Raw genomic sequence first — 16,778 nt, 5'->3', positions numbered from 1 at the left:
AAGTTGTCGGTGGGGCAAGTGATTGCCAAATTCGGGAAATTAGTTCCTAAATTTGATGAAACAGATTTGGTCGTTTTCTTTAACTCATTTGAGAGTTTAGCGAAGACATGTGAATGGCCCGAAACTTCCATTACTGCTTTATTGAGCTCGGTCCTTACTGGGAAAGCTGCAAAAACATACCAGGCACTCTCTCACGACGTTCAAAATAACTATAGTTTGGTCAAGACTGCCATTTTGAAGGCCTACGAGCTGACGCCTGAGGCCTATCGGACAAAATTCCGAACACTCCGCAAGTTACCCACTCAATCATATGTGGAATTTCTCTTTGAAAAGGAGAAAATATTTTCAAGGTGGCTACACTCGGAGGAAGTTTCTGAGTTTGAGAAACTCAGGTCACTTATCCTAAGGGAAGAATTCCTATCGTCCCTGCCTGAAGAGATACGACTACACATACTGGATAACAAGATAACTGACATCCAGAAGGCTGCTGAGTCGGCTGACACATATATGTTGGTGCATAAGAAACCACCAGTGTCAGGAAACCGCCTCAACCCCGTGCTTCCCCTTTTTGGCAGCAATCTTCCTGTTGGCCAACACTTGAAGGCATCACAGTCCAGAGAGAACCCAAGATCAACTCTCAATCGTCGAGCGGTATGCCAGTTCTGCAAAAGACCTGGTCATCTTGTCAAGGACTGTTACAAACGTCGTCAATATAACAGAGAGGTGGTGCGTACTTCTGCGCACTATGCTCTATCCCCTCAAGCAGCCAGTGCAACTATGAACTCTAGAATTCTAAAGGACTCTAACCCTAAGTGTCCGCAAGAAGGTAGTCAAATCCCCACACATTATGTGCAGTCACATTTTGACTGTTCTCGCCACCATCCAGTTTCTTCCGAGTCTACCGATCTCGAGGGATCGAGAAAAGTTGACTTTTCATCTTTTATTGCCGAAGCCATCATTAGCAAACCAGGTGATCCGTTGTCTCAGCGGAATATCACCGTCCTAAGAGACACAGGAGCGTCACAATCACTTCTTTTGAAAAGTTCAATGGACATTACACCTGAGACGAACACCGGAAGGATTTCCATTATCCAGGGAGTAGGGACAAAATCTACTGTCGTCCCTTTACACAAGCTTGCCCTGAAACATCATCTCGTCGAAGGTGAGGTCATTTTAGGTGTGATAGATAGTATTCCTGTCCCAGGAGTACACCTACTTCTAGGGAATGACCTTGCGGGAAGCAAAGTATACCCCTGTACGGTTTCAGACCCTTTGTCAACAGTTCCAGATAATGATTATGAACTGTATCCTGCATGCGCGGTGACAAGAAGCCAGACCAAACAGTTGGCTGACACAACGTCTGAACCACACCCGCCATCATCGTCAAGAAATTCGACTCCCAAATTGGAGTCTATGCTTCCAGAAAACACAAGTCTGGGCTTACCCCTGAGGATATCTCAGGAAGACATCATTAAAGCTCAACAAGTCGACGCGGAACTCAAAGCAACGGTCGAAAAATCTATATCATCTGACGATGGAGAATATTTCTCCGAGAACGGCCTCTTCTTTCGTCGCGCTATACCAGTGAATGCCTCACCAGCCGAACCATGGTTGGGTAAAAACCAGCTGTGGGTCCCTCCACCTTATCGGCATGAAATACTTAAGCTGGCACATGACCATCCAATGTCAGCGCACCCAGGAGTCACTAAAACGACGGCGAAGATCAAAGAACTGTTCTTTTGGCCCAAAATGAGAAAAGATGTGTCGCGTTACTGCAGAAGTTGCACGAACTGTCAGTTGGCCGGAAAGCCAAACCAGACAATTCCTAAGGCCCCTTTGAGTCCGATTCCTGTATTAGAAGAACCCTTTTCAAAAATCGTCATGGACTGTGTAGGTCCCTTGCCTAAAACCAAGGCGGGCAACGAGTACCTACTTACCTTTATGTGTTCAAGTACCCGTTTTCCCGAGGCGATTCCCTTACGGAACATTAAGGCAAAGACTGTAGTCAGAGCCATGACCCGGTTCTTCACTACCTTTGGATTACCTAGAATCGTGCAAACAGATCAAGGCAGCAACTTCACCAGTCACCATTTTCAGGAAGCACTAGCCAAGTTAGGCGTTACCCACATCACCAGCTCAGCCTACCACCCCCAGTCTCAAGGCGTACTTGAGAGGTTCCACCAAACCCTCAAAACCATGCTAAGAACATTCGCTAATAGTAACACCCAATGGGATGAGACTGTTCCTTGGATTATTTTCGCCGCGAGGGACTGTGTCCAGGACTCTTTAGGCTACTCTCCTTTTCAACTTGTGTTTGGACATTCTGTCCGAGGTCCCCTGAAGCTGATACACGAACGGTGGACAGGTACCAGCGATCATCCTGTGGAAAACTTTGACGATTTTCACGTTCGACTGAAAGCCGTGTGCGAAATGGCTCACAAGAACTTAAGAAAGGCCCAAGTGAGAATGAAAGGACTGTATGATAAGAGTTCTTGTAAACGAACATTCAATCCAGGCGACAAAGTTCTTGTGCTAGTGCCTAATCTGAACAATGCGTTATCCTTGAGATATTGTGGACCCTTTACTGTGCATTCAAAATTAAGTGATTTGAACTATGTTGTCAATACGCCTGACAGAAGAAGGAAACAGACAGTGTATCATGTTAACTCACTGAAAAAGTATTATGATAATTGTAACAATTTTCATTCCACAGCTAAAATTACTTTACCTGTATGTTCAAATGTTTCTGATGATGTGATACATGATAAATTGAAACCCCCAAAATTGGTAAATTCTTCCTTTTTAGATAATTTGAATGTCCACCTCATGCATTTGTCCACAGAGGAAAGCCAAAAATTGTCTCAGTTATTCGAGACATTTCCCTCTAGTTTTGGGGATGTCCCCAAAGAAGCGAAGGTTCCACCTCATGATGTAGACGTAGGTGACGCAAAACCCATCAAACAACACCCCTATAGAGTTAACCCGGAAAAAGCTGCTTTGATAAAAGATGAAATTGATTATATGCTCAAGAATGATATCATTGAGCCCAGTTTCAGCAACGAGTTCCCCGTGTCTCCTAGTACCGAAAGACGGTGGATCTTTCAGGTTTGTGACCGACTTTAGGAAGGTAAATGCGCTCACCAAAGCTGATTCCTATCCATTACCTCGGATAGAAGACGTTATTGATAAAGTTGGTCAGGCTAAGATAATTTCCAAAATTGATTTACTTTCAGGATACTGGCAAATCCCCTTATCTGACCCTGCAAAAGAAATATCTGCTTTTGTAACCCCTAATGGTTTTTATAGATACAAACGTATGCCCTTTGGTATGCGAAATGCTGGTCAAACTTTCCAGAGGGTCATTAACTCTGTCATTGCTGACATAGACCAATGTGAGGCCTACATAGATGATATAGTTGTATTTTCTAATACTTTTGAAGAACATATTGTTCAGTTGACTAACCTGTTTAGAAAATTGTCTGAAGTGAATTTTACTGTAAACTTACATAAAAGTAATTTCTGTAAAGGTTCAATTACCTATTTGGGTTACCAAGTGGGAACGAACCAAGTTCGGCCCATTGAAGCTAAAGTAGATGCTATTGTAAGGTTACCACCTCCCAAAAATTGTAAAGAGATCAAAAAGTTCCTTGGGATGGCTGGTTACTATAGGCGGTTCTGTCAAAACTTTTCAGCTATTGCTGAACCTCTTACTGCATTATTAAAAAAGGGTGTTGAGTTTGAATGGTCAAATAAATGTCAAGAAGCTTTTTTAACCATTAAATCATTTTTATCTAATGCTCCTGTTATGGCTGCACCAAATTTCAGCAAGCCCTTTAAACTTGCCATTGATGCTAGCAACTTAGCCATTGGCTCAGTCCTATTTCAAGAAGACAACATGGGAATTGACCATCCCATTGCCTTTTTTTCCAGGAAGTTAAATGAGAACCAAAAGAATTACTCTACTATTGAAAAAGAAGCTTTAGCTCTGGTTTTGTCATTACAACATTTTGAAGTCTATGTCTCTTCTTCAACCAATCCAGTCAGAGTGTTTTCTGACCATGATCCTCTGAAATTTACCTCTAAGTTAGGACAGACAAATCAAAGAATATTGAGATGGTGTTTATATTTCCAAAATTTTAATCTGGAAATTTCACACATTAAGGGTAGTGATAATGTTGTGGCTGATTGTTTGTCAAGGATGTAAAATCTTGTTGCACACATTGATCATGTGTCATGTTTTGTGGTTCATTGGGACCATGCACTGGTGTTGTGTTTTCACATGAAAATGAGTGGTATGATTTTTGATTTTTACAAAATTCAAATTCTATTGAATATTTTGTTTATTTTCAGGTGAACCTTAATTAAAGGTGGTTTTTGATTCTATGTAATCTTTTATAATAAAATGTCTCAGATGACTCAATTGATATTGTAGCTAGTCATTGAAATAAAGGTCTTACCCTGGCGGGTTTACCACTTTTAATATCCACATGGAAATATTTGTAATACCCTTTTCTGAGGGATTTTGATGTATAATTACTTTTTGAAGGGTTACTTCCCTTTCACCAATTGTAAAAGTTGGAGTTACTTCCCTTTTATGTTCAGGGATATTTTCATCTGGTATTATGATTTTGATTGACTACATTTGTAAAACATTTTTTTTATTTCATTGCCAGATTGGTTCCTTATGTATGTTTTTGTGGAACCTATCTGTCACTTCCAAAAAGGGAGGGGATGTGACCTACTTAGGTCGAGTCAGGTTCTATTTTTATTTTGACATTGTATAATACCTTATATGGAGTGATTGTGCAACATAGAAATTTTCCATTAAGATCTGATTGAATGATTCTGGTCAGATGACTATCCCAACCAATGGCTACATGAGTTGAGGATAATCTCCCCTGTGGCAGAAGTCTTTAATTGCACCGTACACTCGCCACACGTGGCAGTTTTACCTTGACCAGGCAGCCGTCCATATTGTCCGGCTATAGACTCTGACCATTTGAACGTGAGAGAACTTAAGTCCTGTGTGTGCTACGCTTTCTTAAGTTGATATAGTCTTCTAGTATAATATTACTTGTCGCCAAGTAATTCTTGAAACTATAGCAGTGTTGTGTGGCCTGTGGCTATTTTTTTTAGGCAGTGTAGAAATCTGTGATAGTGTTTTTTCCTACACTCTGTAAGTTGGGTTTTGATATTTTATACATTAAATATTTTATCTAGTTTAACCTTGTGTTCTGCCACAACTGTGTTCGCTTATTAAAGGTTGTATGTAGATTGGATGAGTGTTAATTACAATAGTATCACTAGTTTTCCCTAGACATCGAATTCGAGCCCTAGTGTGTCGTTGTGTTAGTGTTCATCCATTTAGGCCGTAAGGCATTTGCATATGACCCCGAAAAAAGAATCCGGGGACGTTCACCTTCTATCTGGCTGATAGATAGGGGACGTTACAAAGTGGGGGCTCGCCGAGATTTAATCTGTCGTTCCAGTTGTTGGTTATATCAGTAAGCACTAAGGTTAGTTTGATTTAGTTGTTTTTCTATCCAGTGCGCCGTGTTCTTACAGCGCGCGCAAGCCTAGTGGTATCTAGGTCAACAGCCAGACGTGTCACGATAAGAGGTCAAGTACACGACCCAACGCACCGTGTTAAGTTAGTGAATCTAGGCTTGTTGTGATTTGAAAGTTAGTGTTATGGAGTCTTTTTTGGCTAATCCCACTTTTGAGGAGGTCGAGAAGTTGAGTAGAAAAGTTTTGATTAGTCTTGTTAAGGAATTGAAATTGGATTATTCTGTTACGCAGAAGTCAGAGGTGTTGAGAGATAAAATTGTTGTTCATTTTATTAATGAAGGGGTATTTGATGAAAGTTTGTTGGCTGGTGTATTACTCCGGGAGGAGAAAGTTGCTTTAGAGAAGGCATTAAAAGAACAGGAGTTAGAGGTTAAAATTGCTTTAGATAGGAAGAGGTTGGAATCAGAATTTGGTCAAGTTAGTGATGTTACTTCTCTGGTAGATCCAAAAAAGTTGTCGGTGGGGCAAGTGATTGCCAAATTCGGGAAATTAGTTCCTAAATTTGATGAAACAGATTTGGTCGTTTTCTTTAACTCATTTGAGAGTTTAGCGAAGACATGTGAATGGCCCGAAACTTCCATTACTGCTTTATTGAGCTCGGTCCTTACTGGGAAAGCTGCAAAAACATACCAGGCACTCTCTCACGACGTTCAAAATAACTATAGTTTGGTCAAGACTGCCATTTTGAAGGCCTACGAGCTGACGCCTGAGGCCTATCGGACAAAATTCCGAACACTCCGCAAGTTACCCACTCAATCATATGTGGAATTTCTCTTTGAAAAGGAGAAAATATTTTCAAGGTGGCTACACTCGGAGGAAGTTTCTGAGTTTGAGAAACTCAGGTCACTTATCCTAAGGGAAGAATTCCTATCGTCCCTGCCTGAAGAGATACGACTACACATACTGGATAACAAGATAACTGACATCCAGAAGGCTGCTGAGTCGGCTGACACATATATGTTGGTGCATAAGAAACCACCAGTGTCAGGAAACCGCCTCAACCCCGTGCTTCCCCTTTTTGGCAGCAATCTTCCTGTTGGCCAACACTTGAAGGCATCACAGTCCAGAGAGAACCCAAGATCAACTCTCAATCGTCGAGCGGTATGCCAGTTCTGCAAAAGACCTGGTCATCTTGTCAAGGACTGTTACAAACGTCGTCAATATAACAGAGAGGTGGTGCGTACTTCTGCGCACTATGCTCTATCCCCTCAAGCAGCCAGTGCAACTATGAACTCTAGAATTCTAAAGGACTCTAACCCTAAGTGTCCGCAAGAAGGTAGTCAAATCCCCACACATTATGTGCAGTCACATTTTGACTGTTCTCGCCACCATCCAGTTTCTTCCGAGTCTACCGATCTCGAGGGATCGAGAAAAGTTGACTTTTCATCTTTTATTGCCGAAGCCATCATTAGCAAACCAGGTGATCCGTTGTCTCAGCGGAATATCACCGTCCTAAGAGACACAGGAGCGTCACAATCACTTCTTTTGAAAAGTTCAATGGACATTACACCTGAGACGAACACCGGAAGGATTTCCATTATCCAGGGAGTAGGGACAAAATCTACTGTCGTCCCTTTACACAAGCTTGCCCTGAAACATCATCTCGTCGAAGGTGAGGTCATTTTAGGTGTGATAGATAGTATTCCTGTCCCAGGAGTACACCTACTTCTAGGGAATGACCTTGCGGGAAGCAAAGTATACCCCTGTACGGTTTCAGACCCTTTGTCAACAGTTCCAGATAATGATTATGAACTGTATCCTGCATGCGCGGTGACAAGAAGCCAGACCAAACAGTTGGCTGACACAACGTCTGAACCACACCCGCCATCATCGTCAAGAAATTCGACTCCCAAATTGGAGTCTATGCTTCCAGAAAACACAAGTCTGGGCTTACCCCTGAGGATATCTCAGGAAGACATCATTAAAGCTCAACAAGTCGACGCGGAACTCAAAGCAACGGTCGAAAAATCTATATCATCTGACGATGGAGAATATTTCTCCGAGAACGGCCTCTTCTTTCGTCGCGCTATACCAGTGAATGCCTCACCAGCCGAACCATGGTTGGGTAAAAACCAGCTGTGGGTCCCTCCACCTTATCGGCATGAAATACTTAAGCTGGCACATGACCATCCAATGTCAGCGCACCCAGGAGTCACTAAAACGACGGCGAAGATCAAAGAACTGTTCTTTTGGCCCAAAATGAGAAAAGATGTGTCGCGTTACTGCAGAAGTTGCACGAACTGTCAGTTGGCCGGAAAGCCAAACCAGACAATTCCTAAGGCCCCTTTGAGTCCGATTCCTGTATTAGAAGAACCCTTTTCAAAAATCGTCATGGACTGTGTAGGTCCCTTGCCTAAAACCAAGGCGGGCAACGAGTACCTACTTACCTTTATGTGTTCAAGTACCCGTTTTCCCGAGGCGATTCCCTTACGGAACATTAAGGCAAAGACTGTAGTCAGAGCCATGACCCGGTTCTTCACTACCTTTGGATTACCTAGAATCGTGCAAACAGATCAAGGCAGCAACTTCACCAGTCACCATTTTCAGGAAGCACTAGCCAAGTTAGGCGTTACCCACATCACCAGCTCAGCCTACCACCCCCAGTCTCAAGGCGTACTTGAGAGGTTCCACCAAACCCTCAAAACCATGCTAAGAACATTCGCTAATAGTAACACCCAATGGGATGAGACTGTTCCTTGGATTATTTTCGCCGCGAGGGACTGTGTCCAGGACTCTTTAGGCTACTCTCCTTTTCAACTTGTGTTTGGACATTCTGTCCGAGGTCCCCTGAAGCTGATACACGAACGGTGGACAGGTACCAGCGATCATCCTGTGGAAAACTTTGACGATTTTCACGTTCGACTGAAAGCCGTGTGCGAAATGGCTCACAAGAACTTAAGAAAGGCCCAAGTGAGAATGAAAGGACTGTATGATAAGAGTTCTTGTAAACGAACATTCAATCCAGGCGACAAAGTTCTTGTGCTAGTGCCTAATCTGAACAATGCGTTATCCTTGAGATATTGTGGACCCTTTACTGTGCATTCAAAATTAAGTGATTTGAACTATGTTGTCAATACGCCTGACAGAAGAAGGAAACAGACAGTGTATCATGTTAACTCACTGAAAAAGTATTATGATAATTGTAACAATTTTCATTCCACAGCTAAAATTACTTTACCTGTATGTTCAAATGTTTCTGATGATGTGATACATGATAAATTGAAACCCCCAAAATTGGTAAATTCTTCCTTTTTAGATAATTTGAATGTCCACCTCATGCATTTGTCCACAGAGGAAAGCCAAAAATTGTCTCAGTTATTCGAGACATTTCCCTCTAGTTTTGGGGATGTCCCCAAAGAAGCGAAGGTTCCACCTCATGATGTAGACGTAGGTGACGCAAAACCCATCAAACAACACCCCTATAGAGTTAACCCGGAAAAAGCTGCTTTGATAAAAGATGAAATTGATTATATGCTCAAGAATGATATCATTGAGCCCAGTTTCAGCAACGAGTTCCCCGTGTCTCCTAGTACCGAAAGACGGTGGATCTTTCAGGTTTGTGACCGACTTTAGGAAGGTAAATGCGCTCACCAAAGCTGATTCCTATCCATTACCTCGGATAGAAGACGTTATTGATAAAGTTGGTCAGGCTAAGATAATTTCCAAAATTGATTTACTTTCAGGATACTGGCAAATCCCCTTATCTGACCCTGCAAAAGAAATATCTGCTTTTGTAACCCCTAATGGTTTTTATAGATACAAACGTATGCCCTTTGGTATGCGAAATGCTGGTCAAACTTTCCAGAGGGTCATTAACTCTGTCATTGCTGACATAGACCAATGTGAGGCCTACATAGATGATATAGTTGTATTTTCTAATACTTTTGAAGAACATATTGTTCAGTTGACTAACCTGTTTAGAAAATTGTCTGAAGTGAATTTTACTGTAAACTTACATAAAAGTAATTTCTGTAAAGGTTCAATTACCTATTTGGGTTACCAAGTGGGAACGAACCAAGTTCGGCCCATTGAAGCTAAAGTAGATGCTATTGTAAGGTTACCACCTCCCAAAAATTGTAAAGAGATCAAAAAGTTCCTTGGGATGGCTGGTTACTATAGGCGGTTCTGTCAAAACTTTTCAGCTATTGCTGAACCTCTTACTGCATTATTAAAAAAGGGTGTTGAGTTTGAATGGTCAAATAAATGTCAAGAAGCTTTTTTAACCATTAAATCATTTTTATCTAATGCTCCTGTTATGGCTGCACCAAATTTCAGCAAGCCCTTTAAACTTGCCATTGATGCTAGCAACTTAGCCATTGGCTCAGTCCTATTTCAAGAAGACAACATGGGAATTGACCATCCCATTGCCTTTTTTTCCAGGAAGTTAAATGAGAACCAAAAGAATTACTCTACTATTGAAAAAGAAGCTTTAGCTTTGGTTTTGTCATTACAACATTTTGAAGTCTATGTCTCTTCTTCAACCAATCCAGTCAGAGTGTTTTCTGACCATGATCCTCTGAAATTTACCTCTAAGTTAGGACAGACAAATCAAAGAATATTGAGATGGTGTTTATATTTCCAAAATTTTAATCTGGAAATTTCACACATTAAGGGTAGTGATAATGTTGTGGCTGATTGTTTGTCAAGGATGTAAAATCTTGTTGCACACATTGATCATGTGTCATGTTTTGTGGTTCATTGGGACCATGCACTGGTGTTGTGTTTTCACATGAAAATGAGTGGTATGATTTTTGATTTTTACAAAATTCAAATTCTATTGAATATTTTGTTTATTTTCAGGTGAACCTTAATTAAAGGTGGTTTTTGATTCTATGTAATCTTTTATAATAAAATGTCTCAGATGACTCAATTGATATTGTAGCTAGTCATTGAAATAAAGGTCTTACCCTGGCGGGTTTACCACTTTTAATATCCACATGGAAATATTTGTAATACCCTTTTCTGAGGGATTTTGATGTATAATTACTTTTTGAAGGGTTACTTCCCTTTCACCAATTGTAAAAGTTGGAGTTACTTCCCTTTTATGTTCAGGGATATTTTCATCTGGTATTATGATTTTGATTGACTACATTTGTAAAACATTTTTTTTATTTCATTGCCAGATTGGTTCCTTATGTATGTTTTTGTGGAACCTATCTGTCACTTCCAAAAAGGGAGGGGATGTGACCTACTTAGGTCGAGTCAGGTTCTATTTTTATTTTGACATTGTATAATACCTTATATGGAGTGATTGTGCAACATAGAAATTTTCCATTAAGATCTGATTGAATGATTCTGGTCAGATGACTATCCCAACCAATGGCTACATGAGTTGAGGATAATCTCCCCTGTGGCAGAAGTCTTTAATTGCACCGCACACTCGCCACACGTGGCAGTTTTACCTTGACCAGGCAGCCGTCCATATTGTCCGGCTATAGACTCTGACCATTTGAACGTGAGAGAACTTAAGTCCTGTGTGTGCTACGCTTTCTTAAGTTGATATAGTCTTCTAGTATAATATTACTTGTCGCCAAGTAATTCTTGAAACTATAGCAGTGTTGTGTGGCCTGTGGCTATTTTTTTTAGGCAGTGTAGAAATCTGTGATAGTGTTTTTTCCTACACTCTGTAAGTTGGGTTTTGATATTTTATACATTAAATATTTTATCTAGTTTAACCTTGTGTTCTGCCACAACTGTGTTCGCTTATTAAAGGTTGTATGTAGATTGGATGAGTGTTAATTACAATAGTATCACTAGTTTTCCCTAGACATCGAATTCGAGCCCTAGTGTGTCGTTGTGTTAGTGTTCATCCATTTAGGCCGTAAGGCATTTGCATATGACCCCGAAAAAAGAATCCGGGGACGTTCACCTTCTATCTGGCTGATAGATAGGGGACGTTACATGGTCTTGAAGGAAGGGAATAGATGGTCTTGTGAGAGGGGAATGGATGGTCTTGTGAGAGGGGAATGGGTGGTCTTGTAGGAAGGGAATCGATGGTCTTGTAGGAAGGGAATGGATGGTCTTGTAGGAAGGGAATGGATGGTCTTGTAGGAAGGGAATGGATGGTCTTGTGAGAGGGGAATGGATTGTCTTGTGAGAGGGGAATGGATGGTCTTGTGAGAGGGGAATGGATGGTCTTGTAGGAAGGGAATCGATGGTCTTGTAGGAAGGGAATGGATGGTCTTGTGAGAGGGGAATGGATGGTCTTGTGAGAGGGAAATGGATGGTCTTGTAGGAAGGGAATGGATGGTCTTCTAGGAAGGGAATGGATGGTCTTGTGAGAGGGGAATGGATGGTCTTGTGATAGGGGAATGGATGGTCCTGTAGGAAGGGAATCGATGGTCTTGTAGGAAGGTAATGGATGGTCTTGTGGAAGGGGAATGGATGGTCTTGTGAGAGGGGAATGGATGGTATTGTAGGAAGGGAATGGATGGTCTTGTAGGAAGGGAATGGATGGTCTTGTAGGAAGGTAATGGATGGTCTTGTGAGAGGGGAATGGATGGTCTTGTGACAGGAGAATGGATGGTCTTGTAGGAAGGGAATGGATGGTCTTGTAGGAAGGGAATGGATGGTCTTGTGAGAGGGGAATGGATGATCTTGTGAGAGGGGAATGGATGGTCTTGTGAGAGGGGAATGGATGGTCTTGTAGGAAGGGAATGGATGGTCTTGTAGGAAGGGAATGGATGGTCTTGTGAGAGGGGAATGGATGGTCTTGTGAGAGGGGAATGGATGGTCTTGTAGGAAGGGAATGGATGGTCTTGTAGTAAGGGAATGGATGATCTTGTAGGAAGGGAATGGATGGTCTTTAGGAAGGGAATGGATGGTCTTGTAGGAAGGGAATGGATGGTCTTTAGGAAGGGAATGGATGGTCTTGTAGGAAGGGAATGGATGGTCTTGTGAGAGGGGAATAGATGGTCTTGTGAGAGGGGAATGGATGGTCTTGTAGGAAGGGAATCGATGGTCTTGTAGGAAGGGAATGGATGGTCTTGTAGGAAGGGAATGGATGGTCTTGTAGGAAGGGAATGGATGGTCTTGTGAGAAGGGAATGGATGGTCTGATTACGTCACGTGATAGATTGTTAAGTTTAGCCCAAACATACCTTCAGCTAGTAAATTAGACATTTTGCTTTACGCACCAAGGGGTCATCCATAAATGACGTCACGCTTTTTTTGACGATTTTTACCTCCCCCCCTCCCCTCCGTCACACGTCGTCACAAAAAGCCAGACCCCCCCCCCTAAAATGACGTCACACCTCAACCTACAACCCCCCTCAAAATTGCAGTTGAATTTTTTTTAAACATCGATATTTTTCCAAAATCTTGTCTAAACTGTTACAATTTATTAAAACAGTTATCGAAAACGCGAAATAACGTCTAAAATTCGTTTTCTAACATTGCTTTTTTATAATGCAAAAATGTGACGTCGCAACATCTGAACCCCCCCCCCCCCCCACTCCCCCTCATCACACATCGTCACAAAATAACGGACCCCCCCTCCCCCCTACGAGTGTGACGTCATTTATGGATGACTCCCAAGCATTCAACTTCGTAAAAAAAAACACTAACGATTTTTTTCTTAATTAAGCAACCAACCTTACAATGTGCTCAGCACAAATTGCTTATTGGCTTTTTAATTGACTTTGGTGTTGTCTTCAAGTCGGGGGTTCTCACATTCTGACAAACACACCGTGGGAGGTTGTTTGAATGTTCCCAGATTAGTTGCATCGTGATGTAATCACCAGGACAAAAGATTAGTAAAGATTAATGAGTAACCTAATCGAACTGATTATGTTTGGGTCAGTTGATATTCAATTTAAATATAATTTTTTTCCAGATATTTTAGCTTTGTAACTTCAATTAGAAAAAAAAACATTGAGCTGAACTCATCATCATCATTTCCCGTTCGTGCCCAAGACAAATGGGGCAGATAAAGTAGAGTTCAACTGCTTCAGAGACCTCGGCATAGGAAAGGATAATGTGGTCAGTACTATACCCAACCGGCTTTTGTTTTCCTAACGAACGTTAGGTACCCATCAGAGCTGAGTGGACTCTCTGGTCCGTAGTCTAGCGCTCTACCGCTAGGCCACGCCGTCCCAGCTGAACTAGTTTATCAACATTTATAATAACAAGATTTTAAATGTAAAATCATAAGAAAATCAACGCAAGTTTTCTCTTGCTGTAATAGTAGATACATTGCAGCGATTTAAATTGTAAAACATTTCTAGTTGTAAATTTTTTATTATTAAATATTATCACTTTATTAATTTGTAAAGACTAATATACCATCTACAAAGAGTTAACATGAGATTTGATTGTGAAGCCATAAGAGATGCACTCAGATCCGGATCTACGTATGGGCTAAACAAGCTATAACGTAGGGCCCTGCGGTTTGGGAGTCCTCGAAAGTATTTCTACAAACAGCGGAGGGCATTTTGTCAACACATTTATCTTGTTTTATATTTATTTATTTATCTTCAAACCAAGGTAGAGGCCAAGTTCTCCTTACCCTACAGTTATATACGACATTTTTTGCCGACAAAATAATTTTTACAAGCTTTCATTTAGTTCTCAACGTATGTTTGTTTGTGGCCAATTATTGTACCCCAATTTTGACCCACTTCTTTGTTTAAACTTTCCTGATATTTGAGATATCTAGTTTAAAAAAAAATTCTAATTAGTTAGACAATTAGTCATTAAGTTTTAATTAAAAAATACCATATTAAAAAAAATAAAATCGGAGATAACACGATTAAATAGATCTGCTAGTAATCTTTTGTTCAGAGGGTCGTATAGGGTGAACTGTTCGTCAAGGTTGACTGACTTCTTGCTTTTATTCAAGAAAGGAAATCATTTTTGTTTCTTAACTTCAGTGCATTTAAAAGCTTGTTATGATAAACGTTTTCATATTTGTTGTATTTAAGTCTGTAAACATGTGGCAGTAACATATAATATATAGACTTATAAGGGTCTCTTTATGGAGAATAGTTTAGTCAAGTCTAAATCTAGTCAAAATTAAGTTAAGACATTGGAATACAATCAGAAAGACAACCAGACAGACAAACACAGACAGACAACCGCAGACAGATAAACACAGACAGACAAACACAGACAGACAAACACAGATTCTAATTTTTCACAACATTTGTCCCAACTCCGTAAATTGTTTACCGAGTTAAGGTTAGCCAATTTAACTATTAACTTAAGCAAAAGTGAATTTTGTCATAGTTATATAACTTATCTCGGACACAACGTTGGTAATGGCGTGGTTCGACCTGTGTCAGCCAAAGTTGAAGCCATTGACCACATGTCCCCTCCCACAAATGTAAGACAGTTGAGGTTTTAGGCATATCGGGCTTCTACTGACGATTTTGTCCAAACTTCTCTAGTGTCGCAGCCCCCCCCTCCCCCCCTTTACCGCTCTTCTCAAACGTTACGTTAAGTTTGTTTGGGATATCCCATGTCAAACGGCTTTTGAAGAAATCAAAGCCATGTTAACCTCCAACCCCCTCCTAAAAGCTCATGATTTTAGTTTAAACTGGCTGTGGATGCCAGCGAAGTAGGGGTAGGAGCAGTGATCTTACATACAAATACAAATGGAAATGCCTATTTCTGACAAAAATTAAATGCTGGACAACGCAGCTACTCTACTATTGAGAAAGAGGCACTATCTTTAGTACTTTACTTTGGAAATCTCTGTGACTTCTTCTGTTGGTCCCTTAGTGGTGTACACTGATCACAATCCCTTCACTTTCATGAAAAAGTTTGGAAATAAATCCCAGGTTAGCAGTGGCGTAGCGAGGTCGGGTGTCACCCGGTGCGGCACTTAATGGTATCACACCCCCCTCCCCCAGAGGCGTAGTGACCCAATCCGGGGACATACTTTCAATTTTTTTATTTGCACCCCCCGCCCCCCTCAAACTTTCGATTTCCACCCCCTCCCCCTCAAACTTTCGATTTGCACCTCTTAAAACACTATTTAACACTCGAATTAATCACTTAATTAAGTGGAATTATCATTTTTCTCCATATATTTGCTATTTTTGCCTTGGTGTTACCCCTCTAAATGGTGTCACCCGGTCCGCACCCCCCGACCCCCCCTCGCTGCGCCTCTGCAGGTTAGTAAGATGGGCATTGTATTTTCAAAAACTTCGACTTGTGTATCAAACACATTAAAGGCCGTAATAACCATATTGCAGATGCCTTGTCGCGTATCCCTTAAGTGGTACTATGTTGATTACACCACTGCAACTAGTGCCATGATGTATGTATTCTATGAGCCATTTGTATTTTCTTAAATAAATGACTGTAGGCCCTACTAAATTTATAAATATTGACTCGAGGCAGGTCCTCGTAAAGTTTATTATTTTTTTAACACCTATACATACATATCACTTTTATACAACTCATTGCATTAATTTGCCTTGCAAAGATTCACCAATTCCATTTTAAGACGTTACTAAAGATAGAAGCGATTAAAATGACAAGAACCTGACAGAACCAGTTGCAGTAGCTTTACTTGTGGCTACATGTATCAGCAGGTCCTCTACTCAAATGTTTGTTTTGATGTGTATGTGTGTGCGTTTGTGAGTGTGTGTGTTAACCGAAAAACCATAAGTAGACAAATGCTAGTGAAAATATGCTAGTATTCCAAGATAGGAAAAATTGTCGACTGAGGGGGATTTAGCAAAATAATATTTGTATTAGGTGGCTCTCTTAGTATTATCTAAACGACTGAAGCTTGGATATCCGCATAAACATGTGAAATATAAATTAGACTAAATCCATCAGGAAAAGAAGAACGAACTAGATCTACTTGGCACATGCAATTAAAAGAGACGAAAATGACTTTTAGAATAGCTCTTATACATAATACAAAAGAAAACAAAGAATATCTCAAACCACCCTACGTGCAACTATCAAAAATATTTAAAGGATATTTTTTATAACAACAATTTCTATATTCTTGAGATAAACTTTGCCATTTATTTTGGTAGCTCCCACCTGCCGGCTGATGAGGGGCGGGGCGTTTTGAAGTTTGTTCATGGGGAACAACTAATATTTTAGTGGTCTTTGATTCATAAAATGGCTTGTCATTTTAACATAATTTAAAGACGGTCAGGAATTTTCTATTGATTGCTAGGGTCAGCCTATAAATCTGATTGTCTGAATGCTTGCGAATGAGAACTAATTCACAGTGTAGACCCTATACAC

The sequence above is a fragment of the Physella acuta genome, unplaced genomic scaffold (assembly GCF_028476545.2).
Source record: "Physella acuta isolate Inbredline_101_S28 unplaced genomic scaffold, ASM2847654v3 ptg001531l, whole genome shotgun sequence".
In the NCBI taxonomy this organism is placed as follows: Eukaryota; Metazoa; Mollusca; class Gastropoda; family Physidae; genus Physella; species Physella acuta.
Note: the sequence above shows the minus strand (reverse complement) of the source record.